General features: G+C 35.8%; 1 protein-coding gene across 3 annotated transcripts in view; it reads right to left on the reverse strand.

Annotated features, from left to right (window-relative positions):
• The window catches only part of CHRM3 (cholinergic receptor muscarinic 3), a 529779-nt gene that overhangs the window by 231068 nt on the left and 282030 nt on the right, over positions 1-16681 (reverse strand). For all 3 annotated transcript variants that reach the window (XR_004433624.1, XM_033196177.1, XM_033196176.1), the window contains one exon: positions 15634-15736. The gene's annotated coding sequence lies outside the window, so the exon portion shown is untranslated. The remainder of the gene's footprint in view (positions 1-15633; positions 15737-16681) is intronic.

The raw sequence follows: 16681 nt of genomic DNA on the forward strand, positions 1-16681 counted from the left end.
ATTTTTAAGCTCTGATCCTTAAGGTAAAAATGAAATATAATATTTTTAAATTAGAAGAAGGGAAATCATCTCTACTGTTATAACACCAAACAGCCAAAAAATATTAATTCACCGTGATGCAAGAGTGAATTCACATTTCATAAGCACTTCCTGCCAAATAATATCTAAGACCTTTCTTCATTTTTTGGAACCTCAAGCCTTGTTTTAAAGATTCAGAACTTAGAGGGCTCATTTGCCCAAGGCCACTGTGTGGAAGCAGAAGCACAATCATATGCCTGAAATGGATGAGCTCCCTAGAACCTGTGACTAATGATTTGTGCTTTGTTTCACAGTGAGGCAGAGAAGGATCTTACAGTCATTGTCGACTTCATGTCTCAAGATACTGTGAAATTGTCTTCATTACAATCATAAGTTTTTAGGTTTGTATTGATCATCTAATTCTTTATGAACAAAACAAGTTTGAGAGGTGGAAGAGCTCAATTATTTTTGACATATGTAAATATCCTCTAACTAGGTTATACATTTTGGAGTGCTTATTTTTTGTCTTTAATTCTCTTAAGCTCCACAGATATCTAAAGGTCTGAAGCCTGCATATCATACAAACAGCATAATGCTCATGGCATCCCAACACACAGTACCTAATAGATGAATTATTGCTATGTGAAAAGGGATTGGAAATCATCTTTCTGAAATATGGTTTTCTGTCATTCATATATTAGCCAGAGGCTAATACATCTTTTATTCATATTGGAAAAATAAGCCCCATCGGGTATGAAATTGAAGGAAATCCTATATATTTATCTCCTAATCTAATATCACCAAAGCATTAAATGAATCCAAATGAAAGGATATTCCTGTATGGCACACCCCAAATGTCTTTTCATTCTAACGAGACATGGTCAAACTATAGGCTGACCTCAGCCTTTCTTACCACCCTCACCTTGCTCCCACTATCTTTGGTTTTCCCACCTTTCACCTCTATAGAGACAATTACAAGGAAAGGCTCTCCAGTGTCTAAGGTTTCTTCTAATTAAACCAACTCAAAAATAATAGAATTATGGCAGTAAAGAAGCAAACTTGTCTCTATACACGAGTCTGCTTGGGCTGCCATAACAAAATGCCACTGGATGCCTTAAACAATAGGCATTTATTTTTCAGAGTTCTAGAGACTGGGAATGTCAAGACCAACATTTCAGCCAATTTGGTTTCTGGTTAGGGCTCTCTTCCTTGGCTTGCAGAATGCCACCTTCTCACAAGGTCTTTGCATGAGAAAAGAGAGACAGAGATCCTACGCTTATGGCCTCATTTATGCTTATTACCTCCTAAAATCCATTATCTCCAAATGCAGTGGCATTGGAGATTAGGGCTTTAACATAGAAATTTGGGGAGTTTCAAAATTCAGAGCATGATACTCTGAAGAGTCTAAGAATTACTAGAACCTCATGAACAAAAAGGGGATGGAGAGAGTCTGCTTTGAACTGTGTAAGCCATGATTTTGTAGAGAGCCAAAGGTAACAATCACCATACTTTTCCTTCAAAGTTGTGTGAAGAAAATATGGAGGAAGCACAGGCATGCATGAACACAGAGCAGGGATACAAACACTGCACGTGATCCGGTTTCTTACTCCTAAATGCACTTAAGATGTACATTTACAAAGTGCATGAACAAAATTCATAGAAACTGTTGGAAAAATTAAAGAATCAATGTAGGTCAGAATGTACCGAAGCCAAAACAAACAGATGAAAAATCTATCCTCTTTGTAGCCAGGTCCTTTGAACAATTAAATGCTATGATCTTCTTTAGGTCCCACTCCTGCAATTTCCCAAGTTTCACCATGGAGAAACTGTTTCCTTCCTCCAGTGTAAAGCCTTTACATTGGTGTTTTTTGTCTGTTTTGTTCCTTACAGGAAGAGCAAATGGAACTAGCATCTTCTCTCAAGTAGCTCTTCCTGAGTTCAAAGATCATTGAATTTCCTATTGGCAAGCACTTCAGTTTTCATAACTTTTCCTGCCTTTTGTTAGGTTATTAACTTTTGTGATTATCCTGCAAACCCTCTTCAAATTGTCCATGTTCCTCTTGAGTAATGGAACCAATTTACTCATTAGAGTCTCATCAGGTTTGAGTATAACAGCAGGATTACCTTGTGGTCCTTTCATGTTATTTTTGAAAATAGCTGACAATATTTCAAAACAGTGAGACACACAGTTCCTTCTTTAACCTCAGCTGCTATTTCTTATTCAAGGAGAGTTCATTTTTAAAAAATAACTAACCACAGATTTTTAATTATTTTTGATACAGAAATCTTCTCTGAGCAGATTTAAATGCCAATGTCTTGATTCTTGGACCTTAATTCATGTAAACTTTATAGATACTCTGCCCCATCGAAAAGCTTGGTCCACCCATATACAAAGTTCACAGGAAGATGAGGTATATAATCATGAATAAGGCCAGGTCCTTCAAAAAACACATACCTAAATGTATCTCCCAGACTGACTGCTATCAGACTCTTATTATTTATCTGGAAGATATTAACGTTTTGCTCAAGAGCAAGACCACTTCTTAGATACGGAACAAGGAAACCGGAGTAGATTTCTGGAAAGGAGTCTTTAGGAAACTGATGTAAGACACTGGTGACATTTAAAATCGCTAATTCATTTTGAGATCATTGCATCCCCTGAGGTCTCTTGCCTCAGGATCCTTGTCAAAACACTAAAATAAGTACTCTTTGATTTCATGACTTCACAACTGATCTTTCTAGACACTTAGTCTTTAGGGGGATTCTCAAATGGTATGTCCTTCGGGGCTTATAAGCCTTGAGTCTAAAGCAGACATCCTATTTCACATCAAAATATTGAGAGAGACATTTCATTCACTATTTATGTATCTATCTAAATTAGGAGACATTAGCATGACTGAGAAAAAAAGGTTAATAACACATAAAACACTTATAGTTCATTTAAAATTATGAGTGACTGTTTTCTCCGTAGGAACAATATATCAAATTTAAAAGTCGATGAATAACTATATGCTAAGATCTCCAGATAGGCATGAGGGTCACAGCTTAATATCATTCTAATCTGTCTTCAGGTAACAGCTTGATAGTTACTTTCTCAAGTTGACATTTTGTTTAAACTGAATATATAGACTATATTATCGATGTGTCTTGGCTAAATGATGAAAAGCTTGTAGCTTCTGACCTTTAAAATATTTTCTTTCTTTTTTTTTTGTAGGAATCAGGAAAATGTTCTAACAACATGTTGAGTGAGGTAAAATTCTTTGAGCAAACACAAAGGCAGAACCATAATATTTTCAAAAATTACTCCCACAACCCAACCATGGCAAGTTCTTCACTGCACTTACCAATATCTCTTTTTATATGTCTGAGGGGATCTTGCAAGTTTCAAATAAAAACCAACTGCTTCCTGAAAATCTTAAATTTGCCCTCAAAGCCCATCACTGCCCAGCTCTCACTCTGTGATCACGGAGGTCTGGTGACCTGTGACCATGGAGGTCTGGTGACCTGAATGGGACTGCTCCTGGATTCCCCCAGCAGCAGGAAGGGCTCAGCTCATGACGCCTCCCATTAGAGCCCAGCAAAATTTCCTGAGTGATATAAGGTCTTTGCTTCCCTTGGTCCAGCCTATAGACCAGTATCTAATGGTCACAGCTAACCAAAGGTGTCTGCTATTCTGCTACCCTCAGCTAGGGTCCAAATACCATCATCAACCTCAAATCCTTTGCCATTTCTCATTAACCCACTGGATTCCTGTCTCCTCAGATCACTATATATACATTTAGGTACTTTGTTACAAGCAGATGAATTAGAAATAAATATATATTTAAAATTTTTCAGCCACTACGTATCACACAAACATCCTGAATTTCTTGGAATACTAACAAAAACAACCATATGCAGCTCTTTTAAATGATGATCTTTTCCCAAGCAGAGAAGAAAATCATTTATTGTGAATTTCCATATAAGGGGTAAATTCTGAGAAATATAGTCCTTCCCGAATCTCCCCTAATTGGACAGCTCCTGACCGAAATCTCTACCCTGGACACCGAATATCTACATGTGTATCCTAGTACTTTCCACCTTCCTCTACCAGAATATAACCTCCACAAAGGCACAGACTTTTCCATTTTATTTGCTGTGTTAGCCTCAATGCCTAAAAGAATGTTTGTCACAGAATATGCAGTCAATAGATATCCCACTGTTAGGATCTCTGAGAAAGAGAAAGCAAACTCTTTGAAGACATAGTGCAAAGTTGTGGAAGTAAAGGAAATCCCTCCTCCAACATAAGTTGAATACATTTGAGGCATAACTGTATGTCTCCTAATGTGCAGCAATATTAAAAATCTATTTCATAAACCCTGTTATTTTGTAATCCTTTTAACTCTTATTAAAAAATACTTTAGAGAAATTTATATTTTTATTCATTTTTTCATTCATTTATGGAACCAACATTTAGATAGCCTAAATTCGAATGTAAGTCTTTCTGTGTGCACAAAGGGAGTACTCAAAACTAAGGAAACAATTGGTTTCATATCCTCCTGCATCTTACATTTTTGACATTTCAATATAGAATCCTTCTGTGAAAAAAAAGTAAACTGAGAAAAATCTCATTCTATATTTTTCAACAAAAAAGATTAGTGATTATGAACGTGAAAGCAAATCATATTTTTACTCTGACTGTTATTTAAAACTCCCATAGAAAGGGTTAGAGAATTTTAAAATAAATGTAGTAGTATTATATTAGAAAGAAGGTAGTATATTTTAATTATTGTCTTTAATTTTTGAATCTTTGAATAGCAATCTTTAATTATGACTTAATCAATGGTGAATTTATCATAATACTGCAGCCAAAGTCATATACACTTTCATTGTATATGAAAAGCAAGGAAATAAGTAAGATTGCAGGGTAAGTTTATTATCCTAGGAACACAGAATAATTTAAAATAATTTAGAAATGTATATTATATATACATACATACATATATATTATATATAATGTATAAAAATACAAATATATAAATACTATTTATAAATATATTATATGTAATATATTATATTGAATAATATATAACATATAATTATATATAATACATAATATACATACATAATATAAAATATATTTTATATATGTATGAAATACATATAAAACAATATAAAATACATAGCATATTACATATTACAATATATAATAATATATTATAAATTATATAATCATATATTATGTATTATATATAATTATATATTATATATGTTATATACTATATATAATTATATATTATGTATTATTACATGTTATATATTGTATCATGTATTATATATAATTATATATAAATATATAATATATTCATTATATAAATAAATGGAATACATGTAAATATATATTGTATTAAACATATATATGTTATATTATATTGAATCATATATTTATGAATATGATGTATAAATACATTTATATAATATATTTATATACATATTATATATTTATATATGTAGAACCCAAAACAATGCTTATAAATTAATGGGAATACATATACACACACACACATGAACACACACAAATTTCTATATATACATATATATAAAATACCCACATATACATATATGTATATATATTATATATATATAATCCATTATATAATACATATATATGTGCATGTATGTTATATATAATACATGTGTATGTATATGTGTGTATTTATACATGTATTTTTTCCTTCTGCAAATAGATCAATGAAAAACCTTGCAATATATTAAAAGAAAAAGTAACAGAAAGTATCAAAACTCCCGATTTTTTTCAGCCTGGCAACTACCTTAAGAGCAGTTTTGTGTATTAATGTGAAACTTCAGTATTCATGACACATTAACAGCAGTCGTATTTGATGGTGGTAGGAACATACATCCATGCATCACTTAGCGACATTAACATGTTCTAAGAAATGTGTCATTAGGTAATTTCATTATTGTGTGTACATCATAGAGGGTACTCACACAAACTTAGGTGGCATAGTTTACTACATATCTAGGTTATATGGTATAGTCCATCGTTCCTAGGCTACAAAGCTATACAATATATTACTATACTGAGTATTGTAGGCAATTGTAACACAATGGTATTTGTGCTATCTAAACATATCTGAACATAGAAACAGTAGGGTAAATATATGGAGTTATTACGTTATGGGAGCACTGCTGTACTGTGGTCTGCCTTTGACTGAAGTATCATTGTGCAGCATGTGGCTATGTTTGTAAACTCTAATGAATATTTTCTTAACTGTCCCTGGTTAAAATATGTCACATTTATATTAATAAAGGCATGTTTTTATGATCTCATAATGTACAGATGGCAAATTTGCTAAATTTGTTCAATGTTAAAGAGTTTGAAACTTACAAAGAATGGAATTAAGTATGTAGTAAGTTATTGATTAATTTTAGTATTTCTAAGTACTATCAACATGATCTAATTTACTCAGAAAGATCATGATGCTCTGATAAATAATGATGGATTAAGAATACTACATGTTATTGTCCTGGAATACCATCACTTACAAATCATACTAATGAATAATTTCTGAAACAGCACCAGAGTTACAAAAGTGGCATGGGCTGCCATTAAAATGAGTTATTAACAAATAAACTAAAGTGATAAATCAAATATAAAACTTGTACAAATGGATCAATTAATTATTCTTGGATATCAAAGGACATATCTACCATTTTATTATTTTTCCAAGCATATTATTATTTTATTGTTAAAATATAGTATCAGTAAAACAATAATGTAATAGATAATCTTGCATATATTAAGATAATCGATACATATTGAATGAATGGATAACATTTGACATTAAATAGTAGCTATTTTTCTTAAGAGAGCATCATACATTTCTAAGCACTTGTGTTAATATTATGAAATAAATTGAATGCCATTCCCTGCTATTAAAGCTATAACATCTTAGGAAGCAGGTATATTACATTTTTCTCTATTTGAACTTTCTTCTAACAGGTGAATGGGGCAGTAGCAGTTCAAGTTAATGAAACTCTCTGCTGGTCTTTCCGAATGCTCTAGCATGTGGAGCAAATTAGTTGATTGTATAATTTCCCTAGCTGCAAAATGATGATAAATCAAGAAATTCATGGATCAGTTAAAATTCAACAAGAAAGCATTTATTCGGCGACCACTTTGCACTGTCATTAGGGACATAGTACTATGATGAATATAGTGGGGATTCCAGTCCTCAAGGAACTCGCAATCCGAGGAGTAGAAATAAATGAAATTGATAAAGTAGTGAATTCTGCATAAATATGAAGGAAGGGCTCTGGGGAAAAACATGGAGAACTTTTAACTCTGCCCGAGGAAGGGTGAGCAGAGGAGGGATAGGCATCACTGAACAGGTGACACTGGATCTGAGCCTTGAAGGTGAACACCAATTTCCCAGGAAAGAGGGTTCTGTGTAGTCCAGGCAGGATGAGCAGAATGTGCAAGCATACTCTTTGGATAATTCCCAGGAAATCATAAAATACTGGAGCAGTAGAACATAGGATTCACAGAAGGGAACAGCTTCAGATGAGCTCCCATAGAAATTCTGCTGTTTTATGATAAGTTTATAGAACAAAGCACCTATAGGCACCATGGAATCAAGAGTCTTAAAGGTAGTGAGTAACAGGAAGTCCATTTTTAAAAATTATAGATTACTTTGGAATCAGTGCAGAGGAGAAATTCAAGTGAGACAAAACTGATGGTAGAAAGATCATGAAGGAGACTATTAAAGAGCATATTAGAGTCATTCAGTTGAGATGAGAAGGCAACAGTGGCAGGAAGGCAGTGACGGGAGTCAACGACAGACACGGTTTTTTGTTTTTTGTTTGTTTGTTTTCAGATGGAGTCTTGTTCTGTTGCCCAGGTTGGAGTGCAATGGCACGATCTCAGCTCACTGCAACCTCCGCCTCCTGGGTTTAAGCAATTCTCCTGCCTCAGCCTCCCATGTAGCTGGGACTACGGGCGCACACTACCATGCCCAGCTAATTTTGTATTTTTAGTACAGACAGTGTTTCAGTATGTTGGCCAGGCTGGTCTCGAATTCCTGACCTCAGGTGATTTGCTCACCTCGGCCTCCCAAATTGCTGGGATTACAGATATGAGCCACTGAGCCCAGTCCAGAACACAGTTTTGAGAGGTACCACAACCCAGTGCATGAGAGGAGAAGGAACTTTTCATTATTGCTTTGTTTGTACTATAATATAATATTTGGAGAAGTGCATGGCAGAATACAAAGGACTATGGGTTACAATGCCTTCTTATAAGAAAACCAATGAATTGCCACTAATAGTGAGTTGGGGAGATAACATGATATCTAAGAAGTACTTGCTTTTTGTTAGATACTCCTTTATTCCTCACAAAACTCCTGGGAAGAAAATATGACTATTTTTACTTTCACAGATGAAGAAACTGAAGCTCAGAGAATTTAAATACCTTTCCTCAAATTATAGAGCTATCCAGGTCCCAGCCGGAGTTCTGTGGCTGGGAGAACAGAAATGTGGTTGCAGAGTAAGGCAAAGCCATTACATGTGTCATGAATAGTGATACTCATTAGAGCCAAGATGCCCTGTGAAATCAGAGAAGGTAGGCAGAGGTTAAAGAACAGGGAATTCCAGTAACATGGTGAGTGGGACTAGGGCAAGAGAGGATACAGAAGAAAATGTAAGGGAGGGGTTTTTCTGCTGATTTTAGTTTTGTTTCTGTTTTGTTTACTTTTAAATACATGTCCTCACACAGGTCCTTTCGGTTCACCTGCAAACATCCCCTATTCTTATCTTTTCCCCTCTGGTCTCCAATCTCGTTCTCTCCACTGTCCCAGAAAAAACTTATCATCCTCTCTCCATATGCCCTCCCCTTCCTTCCTTCCTTCCTTCCTTCCTTTTTTCTTTCCTTCCTTCCTTCCTTCCTTTTTTCTTTCCTTCCTTCCTTCCTCTTTTTTTCTTTCTTTTCTTTCTTTCTTTCTTTCTCTCTTTCTTTCTTTCTTTTTCTTTCTTTCCTTCTTTTTCTTTCTTTCCTTCTTTCTTTCTTTCTTTTTCTTCTTTCTCTCTTTCTTTCCTTCCTTCCTTTCTTCTCTCTCTCTTTTTTCTTCCTTTCTTTCTTTCCTTTCTTTTCTTTCTTCTCTTTCCTTCCTTCCTTCCCTCTCTCCCTCCCTCCCTCCCTCCCTCCTTCCTTCCTTCCTTCCTCTCTCCCCTCCCTCCCTCCCGCCCTCCCTCCCTCCTTCCTTCCTTCTTCCTTCCTTCCTTCCTTCCTTCCTTCCTTCCTTCCTTCCTTTTTTTTTTTGAGATGGAATCTCCCTCTATTGCCCAGGCCGTAGTGCAGTGGCATGATCTCAGTTGACTGCAGCCTCTGCTTCCCAGGTTCTAGCGCCAACATGCCTGGCTAATTTTTTTATATTTTTTAGTAGAGATGGGGTTTTGCCATATTGCCCAGCCTAATCTCAAACTCCTGACCTCAAGTGATCCACCCTCCTTGGCCTCCCAAAGTCCTGAGATTACAGACATGAGCCACTGTGCCCAGCTCATATACCTTCCTTTCTTATTTGCATTTGTAAACTTTCAGGGATTACCCAGTATCATCCTTAAGGCAATCCCCGAGATATTTGGGTCTTTGTTGAGTCTTTGTTGTGGGGGACTGTCTTGTGTATGCCAGAAAGTCTGCATCAATACCCGTTAGGGGACTCACCCAGGGACTGGGCCATAGCAGTGCCCTGTAACAACAAATTAGTCAGATTAAAGGGGACACACCTTACTTAATTATTCTTTGGTGGCAGGCATGAATTCTACCACAAAATTGATTTGTTTAAAAAATCTTCCCCCATATGGGAATATGGTTTAGGAATCCTAAGTACATGAGTTACTTATTCCCCAGGCACAGTATGTTGTTACAATGGAGAATGTAATTTCACTTCAAAGTGAAATTTCACAATTGCTGAGAAAAATAATTTGACATGTGAAAAGCTTATATTTTTGCTAAGATCATCCTATTGCTTTGGACCATCTTTTTTTTGTTTGTTTGTTTTCTAAAATGCAAAAGTGAAGCAATATGTAGCATATCATCTTTAACTGGGTTTAAGCTTTGCCAAGGAAAGTCAGAAATTTCATAGAAAACTAGATAGAGGCAAAAGAATGATCCAAATGCTTCTTAGAAAGTTTACTTAGGTAATATATTACCTGACTGGATAACTTCAGAAGCTTTTCAGTTGTTCACAAGTAGAGCTGTTTGTATACCAGACTAGGGTTTGCAGAGACGCTGTCGAATTTTATCTCTTAATGTTTGTCCACATGACTCTAGCAAAGTTGTTAAAGATAAGAGGCCTCAATTAGGAATCCTTAGACCTAGCACATCTCCTTAATACGGCAGAAAAAAGTAAAAAAGACTTTAAAGATGAAAATAATGGTGAAAAGAAAAGGTGTGGGCAGCTATGCCCAAATAAAATCTAGATGAGCTGCCAATAAAAGTATTAGCTTTTTTGGCCCTTTGACTTTGTCCAAATCCTTTAAAAATGATGTCTCTCTCTCTCTGCTTCAGCAGAGCATACCAGATATAGTCTTCTAATCTGATGAATTACCATTTTTATTGCTCATTACTTCATATATCTAGTTCATTGGTTAAGTCACTTCCTAGCTTTGGTATAATTTCACCTGCTTGTGTTTAAAATAAAAATGCATTGGATGTGAATTATTCATTTACTCATTCCACAAATATTTACTAAAGTCTAATATGGCGTAAGCATTGAGGACGTTGGGAGAATACATCTTTTGTTCCAAAATAATCACACCCAAAAGTCAATACATTGGTCAACGGGTACAAAGTAACACTTAAAAAGAGGGAATAAGTCTTGATGTTCTATAACGCAGTAGGGTGACTGTGGTTAACAATACTGTATTGTCTATTCCAAAGTAGCTAGAAGAGAGGATGTTGAATGTTCTTACAACAAATAAATGAGGTGACACGATATGTTAACTAGCCTAACTACATTTTTATACAATGTACACATGTATCCAAACATCAATATGTGCAATTATTATGTGTCAATTAAAGTCAAAAAGTCAATAAAAGGTGCCAGAGAAATAACAGATCAAAAAAATTTTGCTGTAACAGTAAGTAGACATTAACAAACATATTTTTGAAGCATTTGTTGTATTAACATAAAATAATACAAATCTTAACAATCAACTCAAAATTACCAAGTGTCCATGTTGTATCTGCCATATAATAAACAGAGGGCATATTTATATTTTACATTAGTTTTTTTTAATGATTCCTAACCAATAGCATGTCAGTTTTAGAGAAACTCTCTGATTAAAGGGAGTTAATAGCAAATAAAACAAGTAGTAGAGCATTCAAGATGAAGTAGGCTTAATCCAAGGTTAATTTCAGATACTATTAATTTATCTCCCAATAACTCTTCCATGTAGTGGCAAAATAATGGCTTTTTCAGAGATTTTAATTTTCCTTTATTCTGAACCCAGACATTTGAGAATATAAGGAATTTAGAAGAAAAAAATGGTGCTTTACATTAGTTGGAAAGCTTTGCCTGTACTAATGTACAACTCTAACATATAAGGGACATCGCTGCCTGAATCCTTTCAAAGAAATTCCTAAAATGGCATGAAAGGAATCTGTGACCTCATTACAGCTCTATTCACGAAGGAGAAGAATTGTACACAAGGCCAGTCCATCTTGATCCCAGAAGGACATACAAAGATATCTCATTAATAAGCAACTGTTCCGTAATGTGCCTCTAGAGATGCTCAGTGTGTATGTGTTTGTGTGTCTCTGTATTTTGGTCCCCATTTTTATCCCAAAATAAATATGCAAGTTTAAAAGATCGACTGTTTTTTTGAATATAGAATAGCTCTGCACAGGCATATCATTTGGGTAAATTAGATCCGCAAACACACTTTAGCTTTGCTGATAAAAATAATTTAAATAAAGAAGGTAACCATGCCTCACATGTTGATTCAACACCTTATAGCATCTTTTTTTGTTTGTTTGTTTGAGACCAGTTCTTGCTCACAGGCTGGAGTGCAGTGGCATGTTCATAGCTCACTGTAATCTTAAACTCCTGGGCTCCAGCCATCCTCCCACCTAAGCCTCCCAAGTATTTAGCACTATAGGTGTGTGCCACCACACCAGCCTAATTTTTAAATTTCTTTTGTGTAGAGACAGGATGTCACTATGTTCAGCTCAGGCTGGTTTCGATTTCTGGTCTCAACTGAATCTTCCACCTTGGCCTCCCAAAGTGCTGGGATTACAGGCACGAGCACTGCACCCAGCCTAATTTATAACATCTTTATTGGTCTCAGTTATTTGAATGTCATATACATGTTTTTAGTTACATTTTTAAACACAGGGGCTTGATCTTTTTTACAGTGTAAATCGTGAAACACTGATGGTTTCATGTTAAAGACAAAAGTTGTCACCAGGATAAAATAGTAATTGACTGGGCTAGGCACCAGGAATGTTGGCACAGAACCACATTTCCACTTAGCTTCAATGTGGTTTGAATTTATCAATTTCTTTATAAATCCCAATGAAAATACCTCCAAAGGTATCTTTTCTGAAGAAAACTTTCTTATGACACTCCATCTTCTTCCCTTCCAATGGGAAATGTAACCACACGCATAAGGGTCTACAGGAAAGATTTCAGTGGCTAAAACAGTGGTGATGTGGTTTGGCTGTGTCCCCACCCAAATCTCAATTGGAATCATATCTCCCAGAATTCCCACATGTTGTGGGAGGGACCCAAGGGGAGGTAATGCAGTCATGGGGGCCGGTCATTCCCGTGCTATTCTTGTGACAGTGAATAAGTCTCAGAAGATCTGATGTGTTTATCAAGCGTTTCTGCTATTGCTTCCTCCTCATTTTTCTCTGGCTGCTGCCACGTAAGAAGTGCCTTTCACCTCCCACCATGATTTGAGGCCTCCCCAGCCATGTGGAACTGTAAGTCCAATTAAACCCCTTTTTCTTCCCAATCTTGGGTATGTCTTAATCAGCAGCATGAAAACAAACAAATACAAATGGTTTATAAGGTCACTTAGGAGAAAAAAAAGGTCTTCTCCACAGTTCAAATAAAACGTTATTCATTAGTGGGAAAGAAGGTCATCTACATGTCTGAGCGGCAGGAGAAAAGACTTCAGCTATAAGCACTCCAACCACACACGCGCACAACAAATTCTGTTATTCTGCCTAAAAATTCACCCATATCAAATTTTGTTGGGTGAATCATGCAACTTAGGGAGGAGAGACATTTAATACACTTTGGTAGCTGTGACCTAAAGTTAATCTTATCACTACCAAATTACAACATCCCTTTGATCCTATGTAAGGTGCAATCAGGACCCTGATTGGGTGGCAATCTGTGGGACAGGTAAGCAATGTATGTCATTTCTATACTTGTGAATGACTTTTGGCCTAAGGATCACTATGGGTCACTTCTGGGAGGAGAAGACCAAGCAGAAGGTACTGCTACAGCTTTTGTAGTCTTCTTCCATTTGCTCCTAAAATTTAATGCTTTAATGACTCAATTCTTCAACAAAGACTGAAGTCAGATTCCTCATTCAATCTAAGTATAAATGACCACCCTAAATTATTATTATCACTATTATTATTGAAGATGGTGAAGCAGGAGTCAACCAGGTATTTTCTATAAAGACAATTACTCTGGCTATTGGATGAAGCATGGATTGAATAAGACAAGAATAGAAATAAGATAATTCAGGGACTATCAGAGAAGAGTGGTGAGATGAGGAAGTAATGAATGTGACTTGGACTCGGGGAATATTTTTACACGAAGAGAAGGGAAGGTATTAGGGCAGTGGCTGCACCATGGAATAATTTGAGGAACTTTTAAAAATTCTGAAGCCCGCGGTCCACGCTGAGAGGCGTTGATTTAATTTTCTGCAGTGGAGCCTGAGCACCAGTATCTCTTCACAGTGAGGGTTGAGACCTACGGGCTCAGAGTGAACTGTGAAGGACTGGATGGGTTAGACATAGAAATTAAGATGAAGAATTTCTGACCATTTACAGAGAAAGAGAAGACTGGGAATCCAGATTTTTATGTGAACTATCCTGATTTTTTGGTTTGGCAGTTTCTTAGTTATCATGCATACAAATTTGCGTAGGCCCAAAATAAATAATAAAATAAATGAACTAAGATGGAACTGACAAGTAGATGAGCAGTTGCAATTTCTGCCTTAAAATCAGGGCCATTAACCTCTCATCATGGATTTCAGACTCTCACAGAATGTGAAAGTAAACCTTTTTGGAAAACCTTAGAAACACATCCGTTAATGACTTCATACATCTCTAAGAATAAACGTGACCTGATACATTTGGGACATTGCAATTTGAGGTGAATTTTTCTACTCTCTCTCACTCTCCCTCCCTCCTGTTCAGATTTAAATAACAATGCGCTTCTCAAGGAAGTACAGAAACCTTCCCAAGGCCATTGTTAAGTAGTAGAGCTAGGTATTGAGCTCACACCTGATTAATTCTCCTCTGTGCTACTTCCCACTTTCCCAGACTTCATTTTCAACACGCTTTTTATGGAGGTGAGGGAGGAGGCAGAGGCAGATGAGTTGTTATGTAGTTTCCCTGTTGAAAACAGAATTTATGGGAAACTTTTCCAAATATGTACAAGTATTTCAACAAGCCTGCTATATTTCTAATAATGTTTTTAAAAGTTGCATACAAGCAAGCAATCTTGTAATACAGTATCCCTTAGTCATTGCATACCGTATATACAAACACACACACATACATATATTATGTAATAGGTGTCGTGAGATACCTATGTCTCTATTGATCTGTCTATCTATCCATCTATCTACCTATCTAGGCTACATACTCACAAACAGTGCTCATCCAAGGAAGTCTGAATTAGACAGAAGCTACAGGCTAACATATTTATATATAGTGAGAATCTACTTTCAGAATATCCCCTTCAAGAGAATTCATTAAACATTAATATTATCAAACACCATACTTTTTTGTTTTTATGTAATATTTATGTTGGCATACACCAAGGGAGTAGCTGGCACAAAATCTTAGTGTTCGAGTAGTCAATTAATTGATTTAATTCTGTTAATTAATTCACATATGTAGTCATTTTTATCCCGTGAGTTATTACACAATTTTCTGTAAGCCTGGACTAATTTGGGGAGGGGAAAGAAGTTGATATCTTTCTGTAATAATTTTGGACTACAAATACTCTACTTATACCAGAGTACCAGTCATATTTCATTCATGTGATTTCCATAGATTTTTAGATAAATCTTATTATTTTCAGAACCATATAAGTGTAGACTTTCTCCTCTCTCTTTGAATAACTATAATCTTAATTTGAGCTTATCATACAACCATATCATATAACCAAGAAAATGAAGTAGTCTTCAGGAGTTGTAGATGCCAAAATATAAACATATGCTTCTAAGTAGAAAAGACAAAAGTCATCTCTGACATACGAATTTAATTATTCAGACCATATTCCATTCTCAGTAATCCACTGGAATGAATATACATCCGTAGTTACGATTCAAAAGTGTCAGTAAGCATGTATTGGAGGTTTTACATACCTGTTCCAGGTAGGGTCATCAAAGCAATACAATGTGTCCAGAGCTGTGCTGCTTGTTGAACTTTCCTTCTAGAAAGAGACCAGGTGCCATGCCACAGCAAAAGCTAAAAATGAAACAGGGAAGGGATAAGTTTAAAATAAGATAAAAGAACAAGTAGTACACTCGGATCACTGAATTGTGAGATGGAATATTAATTACATGATGGATTTCAAAAATGGAGATTTATCCCAGCATTTCCTAATATACTTCATCAAGGAATTCTTTTATTCTATGACACCTGTTGGTGTCCCCCCGAGGGAGCGATCCACAGCAGTTACTGGGGAGCAAATGAGACACTGTAACCTCCTTTTCAACACAGATGCCTCAGCTTATGGTTTCTATCATATGGTTACCTGCCCTCAGTTTGAAACTTCCAATAATTGGCAGTATTTTATAAGCTTCCCCCACAAATATATATACACATAACATTCACACATTTAAATTATTAGGTTCACACAAAGCTGCTATGGTTTCGTACAGAACGACTGTCCTTTTCAAAACTCATACTGAAATGTAATTGCCAGTGTCACAGTAGTAAGAGGTGGGACCGTTAAGAGGTGATTAAGCTATGAGGGCTGTGACCTCATGGGTGGGAGAATGCTGTTACAAAACATTGAGTGTCTCCCTTCTCCCTCTTTTCCTTGCTTTTCTGCCTTCTGCCATGTGAAGACACAGCATTTTTCCGCTTTGTGGCGACTCAGCAAGAAGGCCAGATACAGGTGCCTTGATCTTAGACTTCCCAGCCCCCAGAATTACAAGGCAATACATGTCTGTTGATTGTGAATTACCCAGTCTGTGCTATTTTGTTAGAGCAGCACAAAAACAGACACAAATAGTATGAGTTCCCCCTAATGTTTTATACCAAGTAATTTAAGAATCACTCACTTTACCGATTCAACTTATTTCATAGCAACAAGTATTTGACATTCACTCATCATTTCGATCAATATTTACAAAGCAAATAATATAAAGCAGGTATTGGGTTAAAATAGTAAGTAGAGGCTTGGTC

This window comes from Trachypithecus francoisi, unplaced genomic scaffold (assembly GCF_009764315.1).
Source record: "Trachypithecus francoisi isolate TF-2019V2 unplaced genomic scaffold, Tfra_2.0 Lachesis_group5, whole genome shotgun sequence".
Lineage (NCBI taxonomy): Eukaryota > Metazoa > Chordata > Mammalia > Primates > Cercopithecidae > Trachypithecus > Trachypithecus francoisi.